Below are 9,603 nucleotides of genomic sequence, written 5' to 3'. Positions count from 1 at the left end.
GCTAAACTGGAACCCAAGCGTAACGGAGCCCACTTGGGCTGCACTGGAACCTAAGCACGAAGCAAGAAAAAGAAGTAGGGTATACAGGTAAGAAACTGACATTCGAGAGAACAGTAGATCAGTCAGGCTTGCGGCCCAAAAGCAAAGGCAGCGATCTTGAAATAAATGAAACAGACCAGACAAGACAAGGCCACAAACCAGAACACCCCAGCCAGGCTCAGGCCCACAGACGCCTAGAGGCAGTACAAGGCCGCACAGGAATCGCACACAAAACACAAGGGCAAAGGCAAGCCCAGGAAGACACAAGCAGCAACATGCTGCATTGGAATCACTCATAAGCAAAGGCCAAAGCCAAGCCCTCAAAGACAAAAGCATCAACATGCTCAAAACCCACAGCAAACCGAGAAATTGTAAGCTAGGGCAGCTTGATGCCAGAGCATCTGTTTGAAACACTGGCGGGGTTAAATCGGGTCTGGCATCTGCCATCATTCAAAACAGACACCGGCCCGTCCAAATCTCGAAATTGGCTCCATGCAAAGGCGGATGCAGCTGCAGACTCCTCAGTGCTCCCGCAGGTCAGCCTTGGATGTCGCCAAGTCATGGTAGGACCATGACGCTGGTCCCTACTTTTTGGAATGCTTTGCCAGGTACTATAAAGGGCGAAGTTTCCCTTAAAAGGTTTCAGAAATTGTTGAAAGACCATTTTTTCAAGTTTTGCATTTGGAACATCTGTCAACATAGTGTTGTAATGTTGCCAGGTACCTATATCTTGGATGGATGAGGATGAAAATGTTGGTTTTCTAATTGAATAGCAGAGTTCTCGTTTTAGCGCATAAGAAAAGGCTGACTGCACATTCATTAAAGCGTTTTTTGGTACTTTACCTGCTCGTGTGCCACAGTCCCGTTTCCACCTGCCTACCCTCAGCTCCCTTCTGTCAACCGAGCCCCCTGCATTTAAAAATAAAATCTCTAAACCAGCAGTGCAGCGCCTTCTCTGCGAAAGTGGCAGATCGCCTCGGGCGGGCCTGTCCTCACTGTGTCCCGCCCTCCTCTGACGTAACTTCCTATTTCCGTGAGGGCGGGACACAGTGAGGGAAGGCCCAACCGAGGCGATCTGCCGCTTTTGCAGAGAAGGCGCTGCACTGCTGGTTTAGAGATTTTATTTTTATTATTTAAATGAAGGGGGTCGAATGGCAGGCAAAAGGGAGCAGAGGGTAGGTAGGTGGAGACTGGGAACTACGGTGCCAGCGGCCTGGGAGCAGGAGAGGGAGGCGATAGCAGTAGCGATTGAGGGGTGGGGGAGCGATCCTGGGGGGGCCTTGCCCCAGCTCAGTCTCTTGGTGGCCCTGGTGTGCTTCAGTGAAAGGGCTGCTCTATCAGGCCTTTTCTAAGATATAATGAACCAGACCCCTGTAACACCTACAGCTACAGCACAATTATAACTGAAAGTCTGAGAATCTCGCTAGAAACGATCACACGATGCCGTTCTGAGCCTTTTGTGTCATCTGCAGTCGCTTCCTCCTCTGCTGGGCCACAACAGCTGATGCCTGGTCTCCCCGCAGTCACCTCCTTCTCTCTGGGGCTCTACCAGCTGTCACTCCAGCTGCATCACCGTCACCATGCTTTTAAGCAGTGGTTCTTTTAAAAATAAATGTGCGTTTCCATGGCTAAATTCAGCTTGGATTAAAATCTTTTGCTATACCAGAGCTGCCAAATTAAGGCCAGCTGTGGATTTCTGACACCCCCACTCTGATGTGTTACAGAACCAGCAGTATCTTAATGGGCATAGTCAGGGACTTTTTATTTATTTATTGCATCTGTATCCCACATTTTCCCACCTATTTGCAGGCTCAATGTGGCTTACATAGTATTGTTAACATAGTTATTCCAGTATATCAGGTACAGTTCGTATTGTGTAGAGATTAATTAAGGGAAGAAAGAAGAAGGAAGGGATTTATTAGGGTAATTATAGAAGGTGGGCTTTCATAACTGAATGGGTTGGTGAAGTGGATTAGTGAGGCTATAGGACGGCCTGTCCAGAAATCCGGACAAACGGGCAGATTGCTACTACTACTACTATTTAGCATTTCTATAGTGCTACAAGGCATACGCAGCGCTGCACAAACATAGAAGAAAGACAGTCCCTGCTCAAAGAGCTATGTAATAAAAGTGAGCCAAGTATAGGACAATCAAGCCATTGTGACATCACTGATGAGGTTGGCTCTTATTGGTGGCCTGAGGCATTATGACATCACAATATTAGCTCTGGTTACAAGAGACTACTACTACTACTATTTAGCATTTCTATAGCGCTACAAGGCGTACGCAGCGCTGCACAAACATAGAAGAAAGACAGTCCCTGCTCAAAGAGCTATGTAATAAAAGTGAGCCAAGTATAGGACAATCAAGCCATTGTGACATCACTGATGAGGTTGGCTCTTATTGGTGGCCTGAGGCATTATGACATCACAATATTAGCTCTGGTTACAAGAGACTACTACTACTACTATTTAGCATTTCTATAGCGATACAAGGCGTACGCAGCGCTGCACAAACATAGAAGAAAGACAGTCCATGCTCAAAGAGCTATGTAATAAAAGTGAGCCAAGTATAGGACAATCAAGCCATTGTGACATCACTGATGAGGTTGGCTCTTATTGGTGGCCTGAGGCATTATGACATCACAATATCACCTCTGATTACAAGAGACTACTACTACTACTATTTATCACTTCTATAGCGCTACAAGGCATACGCAGCGCTGCACAAACATAGAAGAAAGACAGTCCCTGCTCAAAGAGCTATGTAATAAAAGTGAGCCAAGTATAGGACAATCAAGCCATTGTGACATCACTGATGAGGTTGGCTCTTATTGGTGGCCTGAGGCATTATGACATCACAATATTAGCTCTGGTTACAAGAGACTACTACTACTACTATTTAGCATTTCTATAGCGCTACAAGGCGTACGCAGCGCTGCACAAACATAGAAGAAAGACAGTCCCTGCTCAAAGAGCTATGTAATAAAAGTGAGCCAAGTATAGGACAATCAAGCCATTGTGACATCACTGATGAGGTTGGCTCTTATTGGTGGCCTGAGGCATTGTGACATCACAATATCACCTCTGATTACGAGACTACTACTACTACTATTTAGCATTTCTATAGCGCTACAAGGCATACGCAGCGCTGCACAAACATAGAAGAAAGACAGTCCCTGCTCAAAGAGCTATGTAATAAAAGTGAGCCAAGTATAGGACAATCAAGCCATTGTGACATCACTGATGAGGTTGGCTCTTATTGGTGGCCTGAGGCATTATGACATCACAATATTAGCTCTGGTTACAAGAGACTACTACTACTACTATTTAGCATTTCTATAGCGCTACAAGGCGTACGCAGCGCTGCACAAACATAGAAGAAAGACAGTCCCTGCTCAAAGAGCTATGTAATAAAAGTGAGCCAAGTATAGGACAATCAAGCCATTGTGACATCACTGATGAGGTTGGCTCTTATTGGTGGCCTGAGGCATTATGACATCACAATATTAGCTCTGGTTACAAGAGACTACTACTACTACTACTACTATTTAGCATTTCTATAGCACTACAAGGCGTACGCAGCGCTGCACAAACATAGAAGAAAGACAGTCCCTGCTCAAAGAGCTATGTAATAAAAGTGAGCCAAGTATAGGACAATCAAGCCATTGTGACATCACTGATGAGGTTGGCTCATTGGTGGCCTGAGGCATTATGACATCACAATATTAGCTCTGGTTACAAGAGACTACTACTACTACTACTACTACTATTTAGCATTTCTATAGCACTACAAGGCGTACGCAGCGCTGCACAAACATAGAAGAAAGACAGTCCCTGCTCAAAGAGCTATGTAATAAAAGTGAGCCAAGTATAGGACAATCAAGCCATTGTGACATCACTGATGAGGTTGGCTCATTGGTGGCCTGAGGCATTATGACATCACAATATTAGCTCTGGTTACAAGAGACTACTACTACTACTACTATTTAGCATTTCTATAGCACTACAAGGCGTACGCAGCGCTGCACAAACATAGAAGAAAGACAGTCCCTGCTCAAAGAGCTATGTAATAAAAGTGAGCCAAGTATAGGACAATCAAGCCATTGTGACATCACTGATGAGGTTGGCTCTTATTGGTGGCCTGAGGCATTGTGACATCACAATATCACCTCTGATTACGAGACTACTACTACTACTATTTAGCATTTCTATAGCGCTACAAGGCATACGCAGCGCTGCACAAACATAGAAGAAAGACAGTCCCTGCTCAAAGAGCTATGTAATAAAAGTGAGCCAAGTATAGGACAATCAAGCCATTGTGACATCACTGATGAGGTTGGCTCTTATTGGTGGCCTGAGGCATTATGACATCACAATATTAGCTCTGGTTACAAGAGACTACTACTACTACTACTACTATTTAGCATTTCTATAGCACTACAAGGCGTACGCAGCGCTGCACAAACATAGAAGAAAGACAGTCCCTGCTCAAAGAGCTATGTAATAAAAGTGAGCCAAGTATAGGACAATCAAGCCATTGTGACATCACTGATGAGGTTGGCTCATTGGTGGCCTGAGGCATTATGACATCACAATATTAGCTCTGGTTACAAGAGACTACTACTACTACTACTACTACTATTTAGCATTTCTATAGCACTACAAGGCGTACGCAGCGCTGCACAAACATAGAAGAAAGACAGTCCCTGCTCAAAGAGCTATGTAATAAAAGTGAGCCAAGTATAGGACAATCAAGCCATTGTGACATCACTGATGAGGTTGGCTCTTATTGGTGGCCTGAGGCATTGTGACATCACAATATCACCTCTGATTACGAGACTACTACTACTACTATTTAGCATTTCTATAGCGCTACAAGGCATACGCAGCGCTGCACAAACATAGAAGAAAGACAGTCCCTGCTCAAAGAGCTATGTAATAAAGTGAGCCAAGTATAGGACAATCAAGCCATTGTGACATCACTGATGAGGTTGGCTCTTATTGGTGGCCTGAGGCATTGTGACATCACAATATCACCTCTGATTACGAGACTACTACTACTACTATTTAGCATTTCTATAGCGCTACAAGGCATACGCAGCGCTGCACAAACATAGAAGAAAGACAGTCCCTGCTCAAAGAGCTATGTAATAAAAGTGAGCCAAGTATAGGACAATCAAGCCATTGTGACATCACTGATGAGGTTGGCTCTTATTGGTGGCCTGAGGCATTATGACATCACAATATTAGCTCTGGTTACAAGAGACTACTACTACTATTACTACTACTACTATTTAGCATTTCTATAGCGCTACAAGGCGTACGCAGCGCTGCACAAACATAGAAGAAAGACAGTCCCTGCTCAAAGAGCTTACAATCTAATAGACAAAAAATAAATAAATAAAGTAAGCAAATCAAATCAATTAATGTGAACGGGAAGGAAGAGAGGAGGGTAGGTGGAGGCGAGTGGTTACGAGTCAAAAGCAATGTTAAAGAGGTGGGCTTTCAGTCTAGATTTGCTAGCCTCCCCTCCGCTTAGTTACTACTGCCCTGGTGGTCTAGTGACCTCTTCCTCCTCCGGGGCAGGAAAGCCTCCTCTTTCCTGCCTGGAGCGCTGCCCTGCGTGCATCGTTCCTGTTGCTGATCTCAGCGCCGATTCAAAATGGCCACCGAGAGTTGAAGTGACCTCGTGAGACTTCAACTCTCGGCGGCCATTTTGAATCGGCGCTGAGATCAGCAACAGGAAGGATGCAGGGCAGTAGTAAGGTAAGGGGAGGGGGTGACGGGGAGGGGGAGGGGTGACGGGGTGTGTGACAGGGGGGAGGGAAAAATGTGACAGGGGCGGAGCGAGGGCGTGAAAGGGGGCGGGGTGTGTGGTGGGGGGCAGCGCATGTGTCCTCCTTTTTGGGGGACAAAATATGGTAACCCTACGGTATAATGGACTAGATAGGAACACCCCGTCTCCTGTTTTCTTTAACTTCCTTGCACTACAGCACGTCATCAATGGTCACAGTAACAGGAAGCGTATTAAAGGCACTTCTTAATACCAAAAATGTAATCTTCTCTCTGTTAAATCATATCGGTGATATTGGGGAGCCCTGTGGGACTCCACAACCAGAAGCACAGGAGGATGACATGACCCCCGCCATTTTCATACTGTAGGATTTCAAAGTCATAAGTCCTCTAAACCAATCATTAACCACCCTTTCAATGCTCTCATAGTTCAGATTTCATCTGATATTTCTCCTGACTATATGTTGCCACTTGTTACTTTGCCTTCTCACAATTCAATCTTTGGCGTAAGAGACTTCCTGTGTCTTGATTTTCTTACCTGTAAGAAAGTAGTTTACAAGCGTCTAGTGGTGGAATTCCTTGCCAAAAAATATAGGAACCCAACTTGATTATTTGGTTTTTCGTAAGGTTTTGAAATCTTTCGTTTTCAAAACATTTCTGTCAATTGATCCTGGAACTTAATCTCCCCCTTCCATTCTCCCATATATGCTTTATTATTGAATTTCTTCATATATTTACGATTCTTTCCTTATTGATATGTGTGGGTTTATGTATTTTGTTTCATATTTTGTAATGACTTCTTTTTAGCTTGTTAGCCACATTGAACTCGAAACTGCACAGGAAAATGTGGGGTATAAATGCCATAAATAAATAAATAAATAAATATTATATTTAACTACATTCTTAATGTTATATTTAACTATATTCCTGTGAGTTTGCTGTGAGAAGACGTGAGGTCCAGCTCCTTATGAAGTGTTGAGCGAAACAGGAGCTCGCTGTCGGGCGTGGGTGTTCTCAATAGTCTCGATACAGACCACAGCTAAGTACTAGTATTGTAGTATTGCACTTCCTAGAATAATAACTGTATTTAAGAGAGTCATCAGAAGTTTTTTAGACTAATGACGATACTAGCCAGCGTGTGTATTAAGATTTAACACACTCTGAACGAACCGGTCAGCTGTGCTAATCAATCAGACATCAGCTGTGACCAAGTCTCTGAAGTCTTTTCCTCTATACCTAAATTAGGATTACGTAAAGAGTCTTACTTGCTTTTTGGGGGGTTTTATATGTTCATAAATAAATGCCATAATAATTCAACAGAGTCAACAAAATATCATGATCCACCAGATCAAATGCACTGGACATATCAAACTGCATTAATAACACCCTCTTTCCTACACTAATTCTTTTCTGATAATGAAGTGGTCAAGAGTTCTTCATACTGAACCCACTTCTAAAAGCACATTGAGAACCATCTAGAACATTACAATGATCCAGCTGAGAAGCTACTCTACCTTCCATGAAGCAACCGGTCTATAATTGGATACATCATCCAATTTAACGCTTTGGTAGTAGGTCAAACACCTTATTTTCAGGTATTTCCATTTTTGTTAATATGTAACATAATATATAGAATTGCCAATAATAACATCTTACCTGCATTTTCTAGTCAATATCAATAACATAGTACCATGACGGATAATAGAAAAAGACCATCCAGCCAGTCCAGTTATTTCAGTCCCTATTGCTAAGGCCATTTCTACTGCCAACTGTAGAAACTTGACCACTTACAGGGTTAGTTCTTGTTCAAGTCCGTTTTTACTGTGTCCTTTAGTTTTCAGCTATGCAACACCCATCAGCCCTTCCCACTATCTCCACCAAGCCCTTCGACAAGACAAGCAATCACCTAAGCCAGCGAGGCTGTTTACTTAAACATCCAACTGTGTAGGTCGCTGTTGCACTACTGGTTGGTACACAGCCTCCATCAACCTGTCAATATTGGCCCAGTTGGTTTCTGAAGAGTTATGTTTGCTGAGGCTAACCCATGGCCTGCAGTAGCTTGAAGTTCCTACCGCTGTTTTTCATGTCTAACTCAAAGGCGGTGGGGAGGGGGAGTGGTCAGACGGGGGCAGGCCCAGCAGGAAAGGAGAGACGTCTGAAGACAGCGAAGAGGCGATCAGCTGTTCTTCTTGCCCGTGCAGCGCCTTCACACAGAGGTGAGAGGCGCTGCAGCCTGGTAAGATGGGGGGGGGGCCCGGTGGAGGGGGGGAGTGGCGGCGACGACCTCAGGGGGGGCGGCGGGGGCGGGGCATGGGGGCGGAGGATAGTGGGAGACGGAGCTGTGGGAGAAAGACAGGAGACGAGAGGAAGGGAGGGGGGGCCGGGACAGCGGCGACCTCGGGCGGGGCTGTATTCCCTTGTGCGGGGAATGAAGTTAATTGACAAGCAAAACACGCCCAACAGAGGAGGAGGATGGTGGTGTCCCAGGCTGCAGTTGGCATCAGGATGACAGGTCTGCACGTTCTGGCCAACTGTTTTTGTTTTTACGTTTGTGGCATGCGCAGAGCAGCCAGCATAACGCTCGACTGCTCTACGCATGCTTAACGGGCCGACTATCGACGTTTTTAACGAAGGGTTAGTGAATGCAAGTGCATTCTTCATGCATTCTTTGTTTTTTCAAATTCGGTAAGTTATTTTACGTTTTAGATTCGTTTACGTTTGGTTGATTTATCTGGGCCTCAGTCTCTGGTAACCAGACTGATATTGTGATGTCATATTGCCTCATTCTACCAATAAGAGCCAACCTCATCAGTGATGTCACAATGGCTAGATTGTCCTGTATTTGGCTCACTTTTCACATGTAGCAATGATTTCCATTTCTAGAGACATCTCTCTTTTCTTTAATTAAGGGGATGAGTTATCAATGTGGGTTACCTTTAAGACATGTTATTTTATTGTTAACCTACTGGTGCCCTTGTGTTGTCTGTGGATGGGGGGGGGGGGGGGTTGGATTGGTCACCCCACTTCTTCGTGAGTGAAAGAAATCTTCCAAAACTAAGTTTTTCTTGTTAAGCAATGGCAGTTATGAGACTTAAGCTATTGATCAGAATGGTGGTGCCGTGTTTTCCCCGTTAATTTTTGTGACTAGTTCTATTAAGAGGTTTGCTGTAAACACCCTTCTACTACTACTACTACTACTACTACTATTTAGCATTTCTATAGCGCTACAAGGCATACGCAGCGCTGCACAAACATAGAAGAAAGACAGTCCCTGCTCAAAGAGCTTACAATCTAATAGATAAAAAATAAATAAAGTAAGCAAATCAAATCAATTAATGTGGACAGGAAGGAAGAGAGGAGGGTAGGTGGAGGCGAGTGGTTACAAGTGGTTACGAGTCAAAAGCAATGTTAAAGAGGTGGGCTTTCAGTCTAGATTTAAAGGTGGCCAAGGATGGGGCAAGACGTAGGGGCTCAGGAAGTTTATTCCAGGCGTAGGGTGCAGCGAGACAGAAGGCGCGAAGTCTGGAGTTGGCAGTAGTGGAGAAGGGAACAGATAAGAAGGATTTATCCATGGAGCGGAGTGCACGGGAAGGGGTGTAGGGAAGGACGAGTGTGGAGAGATACTGGGGAGCAGCAGAGTGAATACATTTATAGGTTAGTAGAAGAAGTTTGAACAGGATGCGAAAACGGATAGGGAGCCAGTGAAGGGTCTTGAGGAGAGGGGTAGTATGAGTAAAGCGACCCTGGCGGAAGATGAGACGGGCAGCAG

This window comes from Microcaecilia unicolor, chromosome 5 (genome assembly GCF_901765095.1).
Source record: "Microcaecilia unicolor chromosome 5, aMicUni1.1, whole genome shotgun sequence".
Classification (NCBI taxonomy): domain Eukaryota; kingdom Metazoa; phylum Chordata; class Amphibia; order Gymnophiona; family Siphonopidae; genus Microcaecilia; species Microcaecilia unicolor.
Note: the sequence above shows the minus strand (reverse complement) of the source record.